Source organism: Plectrocnemia conspersa, unplaced genomic scaffold (genome assembly GCF_051122295.1).
Source record: "Plectrocnemia conspersa isolate PC_06_02 unplaced genomic scaffold, ASM5112229v1 ptg000009l, whole genome shotgun sequence".
NCBI classification, from domain to species: domain Eukaryota; kingdom Metazoa; phylum Arthropoda; class Insecta; order Trichoptera; family Polycentropodidae; genus Plectrocnemia; species Plectrocnemia conspersa.
Window position 1 is genome coordinate 24974515 of NW_028277173.1, and position 17427 is coordinate 24991941.

At 30.8% G+C, this 17427-nt stretch overlaps 2 protein-coding genes across 2 annotated transcripts in view; both read right to left on the bottom strand.

Annotated features, from left to right (window-relative positions):
* LOC148232400 (uncharacterized) overlaps positions 1-17427 on the bottom strand; it is a 120579-nt gene that overhangs the window by 28472 nt on the left and 74680 nt on the right. The window lies entirely within an intron of this gene.
* Positions 1-17427, bottom strand: part of LOC148232402 (uncharacterized) — a 30262-nt gene that overhangs the window by 5155 nt on the left and 7680 nt on the right. The gene's annotated exons all lie outside the window — the stretch shown is intronic.

Sequence of the window (17427 nt, forward strand, 5' to 3'; positions counted from 1 at the left end):
ATTTCTTCCAGTGCATATTTAATATATTTTAATTATTGCAAATATATATACGTTATGACCTTTTAATATATGATAGTGTGCGATAGCTTGCGTTACACGCGTTTATTTTTATAAGCACAAAGCCTTTAATTATAAAAAAAATTGAAACTCGTGTATTTGTTTGTGTTTGACTTTAAGTCGTCTCGAAGATCGAGTTGAACTCTTGGATGCAGGTGGCAGCTAAGTTGAACCGAATCGGTAGATTGAAGTATAAAGCAGCTGTTTCGGTCGATAGTTGGTGTAGTTCCGTAGGGAATGAAGTGATTAATTTGTGTCAAATTCTGACAAAAGTATCTAAAATAAATATATTTCCCATGGAAGTATAAGAACGATAGTGTTCAAACTATGCAAACTTCAACGTCTATTCCAATTTTGTGATGATTCGTGGAGAAAACAGTTTATTTTTAAGAGCCGGTAGACAGTAACATTGTTCAACGCATTATGATTATGATTGCTTCTTTGCCGGTAGAAATGCAACGATACGTGTAAGAACACAGAGCAGAATTCTCGACGTACTATTTTTTAGATGGTTTTTATCGCATTTTTAAAAACATTGTGGATAATAAAATAAAAAGTCAATGTAATTTTAGAACAAAATTTCGGTTCAACCCAAAACCTTGGTTTAGTGATGATGTTAAAAATGCTTTAAAGAGAAGAGATGGAAATACACTCTGTTCCTTTAATTAATAATGCTTATTGTGAAAGTACTTCCTAGAAGGTGGGTGCTTTTGAAGGCAATGTTCCACTATTTTTATTTATTTTACTATGTATAAAAAAAGCAAAAGAAACTTATACATGAAATATATATTATATATCTTTGGTATGATTTTTTTGTCGGGCCTCTCAATGAGAACGGGCCACAGAAATTTGTCCTGTCTGCTCCCCCCCTCTCGGCAGGTCTGCCTATACCTAATAATATAATAGGAAATTATATCAATTAACACGTTGCTTTGCATAGAAAAGGTGACGTAAAGAGTAGTACTCAAAGGATTTTAAAACGTTCTGTGTGAACAACAATTGAGATTTAGAAAAAAACATTCCACAGAAACTGCATTATGAGTAGTTGTTGTATATTGTGATTCAAAATATATGTATTCTTAATATTATATAATTTAATATGAATCGAGTTATATGACTGCACTACACTCTCTGGAAGTTGGCGGAGGTTAGCCAAGGACGGAGAATATAGTGGGTTACTTCGGAGTTACTTGGGTCGAGTTCGGTTCTGCCCGCTCTAAAATCTCTCGGAAGTTGTCCGAGGTTACCGATAATGGGAGGTAAAGTGGGAGTAATTCAGTCGACTTGACCAGCTTCGAGCGTTTCCCAACATTGTCGGCAAAAGGACCGAAGTCAAAGGCACCGAAGTCGGAGCTGCTCTTTCGAGCGTGAGCGGTGAGATACTTCCCCTTTCGCTTTATCGCGTACTAAGTGACGACTGTGTGATATGTTGTATCGTAAACTGAGATGGAACGAGTAACTCGGTTCAATTTCAGTATGCGCGTAGGCGTCCTATGGTTAACACGTATGTCGAGCGCTGCATCGTGGTCACGTGATCAAGTTATAATACCACATGCTTATCGGGGACGTCAACAAACACTTACTGACATCTTTGAATATTTTATGGCACCAAAAAGGATTAATTATATTTTTGATAATATATTCTTTTAACAGATATCGTTATTATATTTTTTTCATATTATATTAAATAATTAGTTGTACTTGATTTTGTTAAAAAAAATCATTTCGAATATCCTTATGTATTTTCCTAGATCGGCGTATATAAATGTCACACCATAACGAACTGTTATTTAGAATTGATGGCGAAAAATTCTAGGATAGCCACAGATGTGGTGTTCGTATTTTGAAGTATCATTTTTATGTCTTATGGCATTTTGCAAAAGCCAACAAAGATTTTGCGTAAATTGAATATTTACGACCGAAAAGTTTTCACTGATATTGTATTGGTGAGTGCTCACACAAACTTTTTTAATTATCAGTAGCGTAATTTTAATAATATGACAATTTAAAAATTTCGATTATTTGGCACATTTTTCGATCGCGCGCAAATATGCCGGCTGTACGTGACAGAAGCTGCCGTCCGGACGACGTATGAAATTTGCGACACTGTGGTCGCTTACTCAAAGTCGTAGGTCTCGGTCGACTTCAGTTGTAACTTCGGTTCGGACAACTTCCAGAGAGTGTATTGCAGGCAATAGGAACGTTTGTTTATGGTGAAGTAATCAGAGTAAACAAGGTATTGATTTTTTATCACCCGTTTGAACGATGCGGTGAATACGGTACTGTTATTCATAAAAATTAGTCATATGTTAGATGTACATAGGAAATAAAGAGAGAGAGTGAAGTCAGAGCCAATACAAAGTCACATCAATTCCTCCTCCCGGTCCGCTTCATAAGATTCGCATGTCGTCTGGACGAAGTACCGTTACACAAAATAGCATGCTTGATCTCTTTCTTCGTTGCGTGCGACACCCCTCCCACTTCTATTTCTAGGGGATCAGCATTAGTTCTGGATTGTTAAATGAATAAATTTGATTAACCTACAATACCATAATTTTGCTACTTATGTATCTGATTTTTTTTAATTTTGCGCAGAATTTCAAAGATTTTTCAAATAAATATAATTATTATAGACCTAATTAAATGTGTTCCTACTATTGTTGATTCCAAAAAAAAGCAATAAAATATTTGTATTTATTATAAGAAAAGAGCATTATTATATAATACAAATAAAATGGTGAATATTTCTTTAGAAGCGCAGGTAACACCCCCACGGTGTATGGCTGAGAGGCAAATAGTAGTGGATTCTAATTAGAATGTAACGGTAAACCATCGAGCTCGATAGGGAATCTTATGATGCTCCCGGTCCTTAACATAAATGAATTTGGCGCAGTCGGTAGGATCTCAAGCACTCTTTATTATTGGAAAGGACCAGCAGTACGTGTATCTAATAAAAGCAGAGTTAGACTTTGAAATTTTTGAGCAGAGATCGAATAATAGATAGCGGAAACCTTCAAGAAAAGAAAGCACAATGCGGAGCAATGCCAAATCGACTGCTTGTCATCTGAATCTCCAAGAATTTAGTACGACTTTATAAACGAGTTTTAAAAATAATATTGCTTTAAAATACGTATTAAAAAATTCATGTTCAACTAGCAAAACTAAGTAATGTTTTATTTTAGATATAATGTAGTAAAATTGACATTTAATAAATAAAATACAATGTAAAAAAATCCTAATGGAATATTTAATAATAATATATTAGATAGTGTACTGATTTTAAAAGTAAATGTAATAGAGCAATGCAAAATAACGATAAAAACCTGACTCATACACCTTTCGAGCTTATAACAAAAACATAACTTTCACAGTCAAACTATGTTTTAAAAGATATATTCCCTTCACCTGGTAAATAACCAATGTTAAAATATTTACGTCAAATGATAGCTTCATAGTATCAATTAATGATTTCTAAGTTCCATTTGTGGTGAAATAAAATAAATAATATACATAATATGCTTAATTTTATATTCCATAAAATCTTCTCTGCGATCAATCGAATTAAAATTATGTTTAATAATAACATAGCCTTCACTAAACTTTGACTTCGTGATCGTGAATAACGTCTTTCTAAAACGATTACATAAAATTAATAATAGTTTTTCTCCAAAATCTCGCAGATCAGAGGTAAACTTCATTAAAAACCAAACACATTATACCCATCATTGTGTATTATACATTCACTTCATTGGATAATAAGCGTGCATCGCACACAAAGCGCGAAAGAACCAAGCCCACTAATCTCCTTCACGTTCGGTGTGCAATTTAGAAGATCTATCAAACGTCGATGATTTTTCTCCGACAGTGAAAGGTAAACGTCGATCTATATGTATCGATCTATCCGTGAACGCCTCAACGTCGTGATTCACGTGGCGATCATCTCAAAGCGTCTAATTAAATATCGGCAGCTGGCCTCTAAAGATAAACAGCTATCGATCTTTTTTTCTTATATTAATCTAAGCGACCGATTAAAAACTCATTTGGCGATGAGAAGAAAAAATCTATTTGGAGACTATCATGTGTGTCGCTCTGATGTTAATAGAAAAAATGGTGAGAACGTAAACGTAGATTGTGATAAACGATTATAATTATCTGCTTGATGAGATCTGATAAGCTTACGTTACGCATTCAGTAGATAAACACATTTAAATATGATGTTTTATGAATAAAAAAATCACCTTTCATATTATTTTTGTCCATGGCAATGACACTTTAAAAAAATGCATTATAGAGCTACTCAAGTTTTTGCACCGAATAGTAGTTTGATGGTCATTTGGTGTATTTTTTGTTTCTTTTTAAAAACAATCTCACTTTCTACGTCTATGTAAAAAAATATGATTAAAATTACATTTGTAAAAACACAATTTCCTGGATCATTGCATTTTGGATCATATACATAATTGAAACGTTAGTAAAAGTTCAACGCTTTATGTTTATTTATATTGAAACTACATACTAACATTGTATCGGATTATTAAAAAATAAATTTATAAACATATAAACGTATAAACGTATTTATTTAAGTTATCACTAATATCATAGCAACAAAAGTTGTTAAAAGGAGTAAAATCAATATTCTTATATTCATTTCATTTGAGCCTCTAGAAATTGACACATTTTATATTATTTTTTATTACTTATATACATCCAATCACCTATTTACACACATTCATAAATTCCTAATTTATCTTAAAAGTTTTCCGAAGTCCTCTGAAATAATCTCGATATGTTTAAAGTAGGTCAGTGGCTCCTAAACACAGTATTACGATTACTGATTTTATCAATGCGAATACAAAAAATTGCATTTCAATTTTGATTTTAAAATGATGACTAATAAAAAGGTTATTTGTTTTAATGATCGCAAAAAGTCGCAGATTTTATTTAATGGTAAACAGTATTATAATATGTATAAGTATATACCATACATCAAACATAGCAATGAAATATGTATTTGTATAAAAATACAACTAAGAAAGAGGTAATGAATTATATAAAATTATAATACAAGCAATCAGTTATTTTTATAAAATTAGTATTTTTTATTTATTTATTGCGTTGTAATCTGAGAGGCGTAAGCCCAATGTTTTAAAACGGGGTGTATGTGTTTTAACTGGATAGGTCAATCAGACATAATGAATACCTACAAGTAAGTATTAAGGGTGACGTCTATATAAATAATTATAAATTATTATGTATTTTTTAATTTATAATCGATAAATTACACTATGCTGCTGGGGCCGGTTTTTAATAATATAACATTTTTTATAAATAAAAATATTTAATTCTGCTTCCGTGGCTCGAGCCTGTGACCGCTGGGTTACCATGGTTATATGTATAAAAGAAGTAAAAACCGAACTCAAATAATGAATCTGAACAGTTGTTTTAAATGTACCTATATACTGATGTATTTTAGGTGTAAGTTTCTTTAACCCTTTTTATATATATTATACAAGAAATAAAAGGAACGGAACATTGCCTTCAAAAGCTCCCACTTTCTAGGTAGTACTTTCGCGCGTTTTTGACGCGGCTCCGTTTGTGTTAAAATTGTTAACTAAATTGCTTTTTGAAAATTGAAAAAATATTAGACATGAGAGGAAATAATCAACGATGTAAAATAAGTAGCAATAAATTTAGGTATTTGATCTAAAAATTCAGATCAAATACCTAAGGAAAAAAAGAAGAAAAATCAACAATAGCACCCGCTAAATTATATAAATTTAATGTTTTTATAGATTGTATTTTTGGTATTTTGACAACTAGATTTAATCCAGTAAGATAAATACAATAACAAATTGACTCAAAAATAAATCTTTCGTTATTTTGTTATTACCTTCATGGGTGGGTTTTTTTCAGGTAGTGGTCCCAACATTTTGAACGGGTACATGGTATACCTTAAATAAATGATATATAAATAATAGGTAAGAAGCCTAATTTTTTTGTTTAAATACATTGGACCGCAGGTTTTGATTGGTAATGGTTAAAGTAAAGGATCTACTTCTCATCTTTAGTAACAATTCGACTCAAAAATATATTTTTTTGTTCTAGAATTATTTTTTATTTGCATATTGAGACTCGCTGCGCAAGATTTTTCTCAGAACATTTATTAGATACCGATATTCTACAAATTAACACGTTTCCTATTTTTTTTTTAATTCCTGTGAACTGATCCTGCTTTGATGGCAGCCCTAATATCCTCACTAACAACTTCTAAACACTATCTGCCTTTAATTATAGATATTTATTAAGATCACATTTGACACTTTATACATTAATTAGCATCCTCACCCGTTGCATTATGAACGAGATGAAACTCATAAAGCATAATATAACTTAAATGAGATTATTTTATTATTTTATCTCCGCTGCCATTGTCGATTTAAGGTTAAAAATACCGAAACGAAAAATATTCCATTGCTAAATAGCCATATTGATACAACTATTGTTAATAAACACCGAAAAAATAGTGAAATTATCGTTAATTTATAAGAAAGTTATACATATCTGAAAATGTAAGAAAAAATATAATCTAGAGCCAAAAATGCAGCATCAAATCAATGCATATCATAATTCATAATCTCTTTGTAACGAATAACGAAATAACGAAATACCCAGTATAACGAATCTGCAATTTGTTCCCGAAAAACTTTCATACAATTTTTTTCATTGTAACGAAGACTGATCTCAGTATAACGAAATATTTTGATCCGAATTTAAGAATGACGTTATAACTTGACACAATATTTCTCCGATTTCAGTTCGTCTTTGACTTGATGTGTGCCGGGAGTGTTCACAAGCGACATTAAAGGACCAACCTCAAACTTTTTTTTTACAAATTTTATTGTGTTCATTACGCTATCCTTAAAAATGGACAAAAAACGATCTGTTAATCTTGTAAGAGGTTATTTTGATGCTGTAGTAATTCAGTAATTAAAAAAAATGAAATACATTATCTGCCTTACATTCAATATAACGAATTTTCAGTATAACGAATTTTTTTCTTAGGTCCCGTGAGCTTCGCTATACTGAGATTTCACTGTATTAACGTTAGCAAAAACTATAATATTCTTTGTAGAGTTCTAATTTAATATTTTTAATTAATTGATAAATAAATAAAACCAAATAATTTTTATTTGAATTAATCGATAAGTATTTATATAATTCATTTATTTTTTAAATATATAATTTAATCTATTAAATTAATTGACGAACAAAAAAACAATTCTAGAGAAATAAATAAGACTAAATAAATTTATTTAAATAAATTGATAACCATTTAATTAATTAAAATTAATTATTATTGCTATTATCTGTCAAGTGCCTATTAAACATGTTTATTACTTATTTTGCAATTTATAATATTTAACGTACTTAGTGCTTAAAATAGCACGTATAATAAAACAGATGATAAACTTATATGAATACTGATTAAATTTAATTAAATTATTAAAACGATTGCGAGAGATTAGTACATACATACGTTCGTTACTTTATCATCACTTTTACTTCAGAACATTAGTAAAATTATTATTTTTATTATGATAAAAGGTGAAAATTGAAACATCCGCCACTCCGCGTTTTTTTTTTGTTACTCGGAACGGAATTTATGCGACCAAGATAGTGGGTTTCTCCTTCAGAAGTGGTAATTTATGCGTCATGTTCTCCACTCGGTTCTGCTCTCGAGGGTCACGGGTCACAGCATCGGCTGTGTTGGGTGTCAAATCCGACAATGGATTTACAACCAGCGACCTGCGGTTACGCGCGCCGAGGTTAACCGTGAGCTTTTACCGTAGCTATTAATTATTTAACCGGTCGTTGGTTAATTGACCGGCGAACGCTCCCTGTTGATTCGATTAATGGGATGTTGCTTAATGATCGCAATATGATGGCATAATCGAATGATGATCATCAAGTGAAAAGTGTGAGATTCACTCAAGATCCTTCAACACTATTAATGATGTTTTTATATATATATAAGCACCTATATACACGTATGTATTAAAGATCTCGATATCAAATACTAAGAGAAAAGCATATTGCCATACACGAAATACCAGTGGTTTAGACTGCCACTAATATTTTAAAGACCTGGGTTCGAATCCCATATGAATCTAGTGTTAATTAATTTATATCGTGTCTAGGAAAATTTAATTAGCGACTATTATATAATTATAATTCAGATCGATTATGACAGATTAGGTTTTCATAGATTTTGCTAATCTCCCAGATGAATATCGTGATAAATAACTAGAATTAAATCTAGCCAGGTCATGCATAGTGACTGGTGTCCCAATATTTACTTATAAATAGATTCAGAAGCCCAGTGCAATTTATAAATGTATATAATTTAATTGTTGTGGCAACGAGATAACAATCAACGCATTTGAGTAGGCAGTGTAACACCTTACTACTTATTTTTTATTTTCAAATTAAATATATACTATCTTATAATTAACAGTTGCCAAAGGTGGTAATTACATCGAGGACGACAAGTTTATCTAAAGATCTAGATTACATGATCGTGCGTTATGTGTATTGCACCTCTCGTGGGATTTACGCCAATGCAGCATCCACCAGGAAGTGCATCAATTCGAGATGATACCGCTGCCGCGTTCTGTACGCAAGATCGGATCGGTTATAGTCAACCATTTCGAAAAACAGAGCTTTTCCGCCTTTCACCGGTCGCAGTGATGTGCACTAATCTAAAATCTGTGCGATTGTTTGTCTGCCTTCGTTAATATATCATCTATGGTATTCAATAAACAAATCGCCCTTCGGAACTGGTTTGAAATCTATTCGTAAACGACACACTAGATCAGCGATTGTCAACCTTTCGGGCCTCACGGGTTAAATCCTGCGAACCACAACCGTGATTTTTTCATAAAAAGAAAATTCTAAACATGATTGTTTTTTTCGTGAGGGAAACTTAGTGCTCGCCCACTATTACTCCCACGGCCAGTTACGATAATCTAGGGATGAAATTGGATTAGCCTGTTTTTTACTGGACATATTATATATGACCGATGCGTTTTTTAGAACAAGTTTCAAGCTGTCATCTAAACAGATTTGAGACTGCTGTTAAAATATTTTGAGTAAGTGTGAGATCTGGCAACTTTACTAGACGCATCGCTCACGCTATATATTGATCTAAGCCTTTTATTAACGCGCAATCTAATGAGGTGAAAATTCAAAATAAAAATAATCAGAAGATGATAAACATTTTAATAAATTTCAAGTATTATTCCACTAGAATTTTCTTTAGGAACACAGTGGTCTGCGGACCAATGGTTGGTAAACGTTGCAGTAGATTGAATGTAGAAGCTCTATAGTACAATATACATATATTCGTTATTATATTTTTATCATCATACTTGCGCTTTATGATAATGCAGAAATAAAAAATACATGTATAAATATTTAATAGACAACACAAAGCGTCAACCAACTGCTAGCACCTAGATGAGAATAAATCAAAACTATTCGCTCGTTAAATTGAGAAGTTCATTTTTTCTGAATTTTGTCCAAAATATTTATAGTTCTAATTAAGGACAATATTTATTTCCATATTGTTCTTAAATTATTAATATAAACATGTGAAAAGATGTCCTTGATTATCCCTCACAGAAAAAAAAATAGTCTCGAATCTATCCCGAAAATATTTTTTTAAAGATGTCATTTCAGTGAAATTATATTGAATACATTTTCACCATTAGATAATACAGTGAAATATCAGTATTGCGAAGCTCACGATACTGAAGAAAAAATTTCGTTATACTGAAAATTCATTATATTGAATATAAGGAAGATGATATATTTTAATTTTATTTTTAATTACCATATTACAACATCATCAATATAACTTCTTACAAAATTGACAGATCGATTTTTGTCCGTTTTTGTAATTAACACAATAAAATTTGTTAAAATTTTTTTTTTTTAACAAATTTCGCTTATGTCTCATTAGGCACACGCCAAGTCAAGGACGAACTGAATTCGAAGAAATACTGTGTCAAGTTGTAACGTCATTCTTAAATACGGATCAAAATATTTCGTTATACTGAGATCAGTCTTCGTTACAATGAAAACATGTTGTATTAAAGTTTTTCGGAAACAAATTGGAGATTCGTTATACTGGGAATTTTGTAATTTCGGTATTCGTTACAAAGGGAGTCACTGTGTATATGTACATTTACATACTTATCATTACTTTGGGCGCCAGTCGACCACACACTGGAGTACGCCTTTTAACAGTGTGGGAGAGCGGGGTTAAAACCCAAACCCTTGAGTGTTCTCTCGGGTGGCCGTCTGAGGTAGCAGCGCGAGGCACTACTTATGACAAACAAAGCATAGCAGAGTAACGTAAGCAAGGCCAAAGGCAGCATATACACCCCTCTTCGATCTTGGGGGGTGGTGCTGTTACAGGGATGATACGCAATTCAAATAAATGCAAGTCAGCCAACGAGAGCACTAACGAGTTTTGTACATCTTAAAATATTTTTAGTTTTATATATATAATTTTTTTTAATTCTTAAAAATTGCAATGTGTTTGTGTAAATTTATATATTTATTTTCGATTTCCGTTTTATATAATTGTATCCACTTCATGGTCTAATTTATTTAATCTACATCGAAAATTAAATTAAATAATTATTACGATCTTATTTAATAACCATAACTTAATAATAATTATACACTTTGCAAGCAATCTGATTATTATTAATAGTAAAATTACGAATTTATTGCGTAATGATTTTTTGTTACGTAATAATTGCACTTTTACAGAAGGTACATAATACAGTCAAATGCCATTAGATTAGCTTAAACTATTTAATGATGGTAATAAAATATTATTAATATCTTCGCTAGCATTTACATTACGAAATAAGTATTTTAGAAAAACATTAAATTTTGCTATTTTAGTATTTATGAAGCTCTGTACTAACTACTCGGCGGAACTATCGCTCATTGATTTCGATCATATGATCTAAATGTGACTATGAAAGGTGATTTATTATCATGTTTTTTGTATTTACATTAACCTTAAAGACTGATTATTTTCTTTTGAAAAATTTAATAACGAATAAATCGAGCGATAAAATATAAACTTTAGAAACACTAGTGATGTTCACGTTTCGATGAGTGTTCGTTACATCGGAACGACCGTAACCTGCAATCAAATCGTTATTGAACTGTTGACTTTGCCATTGCCATTATGTCGTTACGTCGAACTGTTTTAGCCGTTTCTTTTTGTTCAATCGACGGGAAAATTACAACAGAGACGATAATCGGTACTTTTGTTCAATGACTATTTTAATTGTTAAGTTACAACTATGAACAAAGAGCAGCTTTAAATGGAAAGGGGTCTTTTATATTGAGTCAATATTGGTCATGTCTATTTTTAATGGTTTATTTAATACAATGCAAACATAAACAGTAACTGGTTATATAACTAATCATCATTTCAGATATATTTTTAAATGGCAAAACTTGCGCAATTAATCGGGTTAAGGGGAAAAATAAATACCATTTGTGAAGTTCGAGTGATGCTACGAATGTGCTTACTAGGTAGCATAAAACAGGAGTATTTGCGAAACATTTAATAAAGAACTTTGTGAACAACGTAATACGTAACTTAGGGTAGAGTGTATGGTAAATAATTGGGTGCTATTTAGGGATTCTGAAGTCTCGGGTTTTTTCGATTCCCGGGACTCGAGACCCAAATTTTTAAAGTCCCGGGAATTCCCGGGACTCGAGACCCAAATTATTTTTCGTATAATCATGAAAAAAAATTATGGTAAAAAATTAACTTATTATTATTAACTTTAATTAACTTATTATTATTAACTTTAATTAATTTATTATTATTAACTTATATTATTTGTGTTATAGGTACGATAGGTGAAAATTTATTGAAACAATTTAAAAACACTTTATTCGATATTTATTTAAATTTAATTTATTACAATTTTTTTAATCGAAATATTTATATCAATATTAAGTTAAAACCTTTACTTTTGTAAGGAAAAATATGTTTTTAAAAACACCAAGGCGTTTAATGATGAATCACATAGCCTGTTCCTGGTTTTTGTGGCAAATATTCTAGATGTAAAAAAAACTCTCGCTTTCTGTAGATGTTGGCTTAATTGTAAGCAATGATTTGAATAAAAGCTCTAGATACGGAGTTTGCTTGATATTTGAGTCTAATATCTGAAACTCCTCTTTAAAGTTGAATTTTTTATTTCTAGTCGTTGAAATATTTTGGTGGTTCGTGCGACAGAGTTGTGTTGATTTCAAATTTTTTTTTTAAAAGGAAATTAACAATAATTTCGGAAGTTAATAATGTGGCATCTCGACGACTTAGAGCTTCAACTGCCAGTTTTATAGGAGTGAGTACTTCACAAATATTTTCCAATACGTGAATGTTCGATTCATTCCAAATTTGGCCGATGCCAAGATCAATTAATGATTTTCTAATGCAATTTCGTAACTTTCAAAATCTCGAGATCATGGGTAATAAGGAATTCCACCTTGTCTTCATATCGAGACATAAATTAAGCTCGACATCAAATTCGCTCATTACATATTTTTGTAAAATTGCACTTCGGAAAGTCTCGAGTCCCGGGTTATTAATTTTTAAATTCCCGGGACTCGAGACAGCAAAAAATCTTTGAATTCTCGGGAATAAATTCCCGGGTTGTCTCGACACAGAATCTCTAGTGCTATTTAACATAGAATTATTTTTGAAAAATTTGTGCATTTAAATAACTATTCTGTTCCATAAAATAAATTATTTTGTATTTTTAATATAAATATACTAAATCATATTTGATTTATAATTAAAAAGTATTTTATAGATTTTCTCAATTTCCACCTAATGATACCATTTTTAATGATCAAACTTTTCGAGCACTCCAGACACCTGGCAATCGCTCTAAACAACTTGTACATACATGCCTGAACATATTTTTTTATAAAGCCCAAATCAAGTTTTTTTGTGGGTTTCGATAGTTTGACATGTCGCATGATTTGTTGCTTGTCAACAACGATTTTTCCACGGCATGTCACATTCGTCGAGCGACATTTGCGATAACAATCTCCGATCGATCCTTATCACCTTCCTACTCTGTTGACGTTTGGACATCAGCTCGAACTTTCGAATCTGACGTCGAATTAAAAATGTTTAGATCAGATTTGTCAACGACGAAAGTCAACCTCTGGTTGCGTCATGGGGAGTGAGTACTAAGAAGTAGAAGAAGATGGAAGAAAGTGGAGGAAACTAGTGCAACGGCGATGCGTGCACTTTCACACGACACGATACTTCGCGTGATGCCTCGGAATTAGATAAACTGATCTATTAAAAGATCGTTTATTGGAGCGATTATGCTGTTTGTTGTAATCTTGTTACATTTTTAACATAATGCGCCATGTAATAATGGCTGCTTGATTATTTCCGCAGTTGAGCATCTTACATATAATAGTGGCAGAGAAATTTTTCATAAATTCTAATGCTTGTTAAATTAATTTAATATGATATATGATTAGTTTCTTACGTATTTTATTAAATCATTGAGCTGAGTTTAATATTTCATATAGATTTCATTTGTATTTTCGCATTTTTATTAGCTAATAATTAGCTTAATTAATCAGTGGTATAAAATTATATATTTGTGCTTTTTGTTGCTTACTTATTGTTATAGAGACCGATTGACAACCCCTGTTTTTAAATATATCTATATAATAATTTTAAAACGAGCAAATAAAACAATATATTATATTAAATTAACCCTTAGTTTACGCGCGCACCTGCTAAATCAAGAAAAGGGCAGTTTTGCTATATAGATAAAATAAAATAATAACCTGTGACAAAAACGCACATAAACCAATATTTTCACGCAGAAATGAAAATTAAACTGCATTGAAGTCAATAAAATTTTGAATGTTACACACATTTGGGACTAAAATCATGAGAAAAATGAATATTGCCACTAGATAAAAGTTAAGATTTCCCGTTCAAATCATCTAATCTGAGGCTCGTGAACTGCTACGCGTATATTATTGTATCGAGTCCTACATGAATATCTACAGCGAGAGAATCATTTTCTCGTCGACCGACCTTAAAAGTCAGCCGTTCCAATCTCAATCTAAATAGTCTACATTTTTGCCTGCGCTATTAAAAAGAAAAAAAAAAGGGAAAATAGTTTTTCATTTTAATATGCTTTTAACCTTTAATATTATAAACTATTATGAAGTAGTCAAAACTTCAGCCATATAAATATCATAAAATCTCAATTTAATTTATTCATTTTCTCGTGGTTTAATAGACATCATTGTATAATATAATAATCAATATAATAAAAACAGAAGATGTTCCATATTTTATACCGAATTTTACGATTTTTTACTAAAACCATTAATATGATTATTATTAAGTGTGGTCTTAGGCAGGTAAATAATTTCAGGGCATTGTTTTATTTTTTTTATTTAAGCCTCCTAACTTCTTGGCAGCAAAAAATGTTTTAATGAGTACGGTAGAAATGTCAAGACAGACTCAATGTTATTTTCTAAACATTGTTATAGATTTGTATCATTAACTGATACATTTAGGAGCAAGTGACTTTTGCAGATTTTTTCAACCAAATCTGCATGATTTAGAATTTCTTAATATTCGATCAGTTATAAAGAATTAAAAATACAGTATAATGAATACAGGTTTATAAAGAACAAAAAAACATATCACTACTATTTATTTCGATTTTAAATATATTAGAGAATTTAATGGTTCAAACATTGAAAAAACTATTAATTTTTGCTGCCAAAAAGACTAAAACCTAATGTGTTAAAAAAAATATCATCATAAAAGACAGACTAAAAATTAAAGCAGCTTTTGAGAAAATCCACAGTTGCACAATATTAACTCGGAATTATGAGTAATTTCTGGAATTTCGGCAATTACAAAGTATTTTTTTTTATATTCATGGCTGTTTTAAAAACATAAATATAAGAAGATGAATTTTGCATGATTAAAAAGGGCATAATTGGTCTATAAATAATGCAGTGATATATCAAATAAAAAATGACTACCTGCGCTGTCATAATATGTACACAATGACCCAAAAAATAATTAAATTTTTTAACTGTGTTTTGCGAGTTAATAAAAAAATAGTTGGACAAATATTTAAATGATGAATAGTTAAAAAAACTTCCAAATATATTCGATATTCTAATATTTGGTTTGGAGTCTCTAATCACATTTTAATGATTATAAAATATGACTTTACGACTACTAATTATTGGTTAAAATTTTATTATATTGTGCTTTACTGTACCTTCATCAGTGCAATAAAAAATATGTGATTACTTTTTGTATTGATTTTTTAACTAAATTAAATAAGTAAATTACCACAAACAAGATCTTTAAAAACAAAATTCAATAAAAAATGTGACACTTTTTTGATAAGAAATAAATATGCAGCGATTATTGATATTTTAAATCTAATTAAGCAATTATGATTAACAAAACCCAAGATCATTCTTCAAAAAACCAGATTTGAATAAAACAGTTTTTTTGCTACGACAATCCACAAAAAATAAAATAAATTTGCTAATATCAAGCATCCACGATATTTTACAGACTTTTTAAGTAAAATAGTGTCAGGACTACCCATAAACGTTGCAACGAAGTTTTGATTAATTTTTTTATGGCTCTCATTTGTTTTCATTAAAAGAGCAGATTTGAACAAAACCTTTTCTTTAATCATGACAATGCGCAAAAATAAAATTACTTTTAGGTTATCAAGCATTCACAATATTTTTCAGACTTGAAAATATTTTTAAAAAAAAAAGTGTCGGGACCACCCATAATTGTTGCTATTATGATAAATTATATATGATAAATTTATATCTGTCGGGCTTACTAAAAATGAAGTTTTTTTAATAAAATCATACATAGTTAAAAGATACATTAAACGGTATCCATTAACAGTATTAAAAACTACGTGAACAAAAGCACAGTTTGCTACTCAAATATATTTTTACCAATTTTTTGGATTAATGTTACGCAGATACAATCTCGTAAGTGTTTTGTATTTTTTCTAGTTATATTTTTTTTAATCAAAAATAAATATAAGGTAAAAATGTAGAAGCAAACTAACATCAAATCCTCTTGAAATTGATTCAGATCGATTGTATGATAACGGTAATTTGAAAATTGAAACCAGTCTCTATAATTGTAGTAAGAGTGAAGGTTCATAATTACTTTTAGGTTTCGACAAAAGATTCTCCATTCTAAAAGCAGTTTCAAAGAAATGGTTTTTGCTAGCAAGGCGTGTTTTGCGTACGGAACGATTTTACTTTCGCTGCATCACCATATTTACAATTGTGCAGATTGAATAACGGCTCGATTAGATCATCTCCAACTACATATGCAATACTAAACGATACGAAATTCCGATACTTGCAGGTCGTAATGACGAAACAATGATGTACGTGTGTGTATAATTATAATTGTGCGAAAGTAGAAAAAAGATAGCAAAAAATTTCGGATGAAAAGATATCGCCTGTGCCTTATTGTTAGAGTTGTGTAACACATCCATTTATGATTTTTAAGAAAATGTTTCTATCAATCATTTGATACAGAAAATCTATGAGAGCTAAAAAATATGAAAAGGAATTTATTTACAAATATTTTTATCTGGTAAACCAAATTCGCAATGTGTGCCATTTACTTGCGAAACTCAATAAAATGCATGCGCAAATTTTTTAACTGATCAAGGCTTATTCTTTTCATGAGAACACTCTGATTTAGAAGTTCTCAAGTTTCTCATACTCATTATAATCAAATTAATTTCGGGTCATATGTTCGCAATAAACCAAAACGCCATTGTTACCGGGTGCAAATTCGGATCAAAAGTGACGACATCGGCAAAGCACATATTGATTGATCGGTTGCTCTCAACATTTTTTTGTCGCGTCTTGCGCAAGCACAACAATATCTTCGATCTCTTCAAATCTGACCCGATATGTCACGGGCTGACCCGATGGCCTAAACTGATCTGACACGTTATTGCAACACAATCGCATCGTTAAAAAATTAGAACCGATCAATGATTGCCAATCTTTTGAGCATAATATGATCAAAAGTATACAGATTAACGTGCTATATAACTCACTAGTGTATATGCCAATTCAATAATAATACATATATGCGTTTGTCTGACTATAATCTAACCTTACATAGAGGATTGAACTTTTTTAATAATATATATTCATCTGGGAAAATTAGTAAATGTTGAGCCTTCTATCTGCAAAAATTGT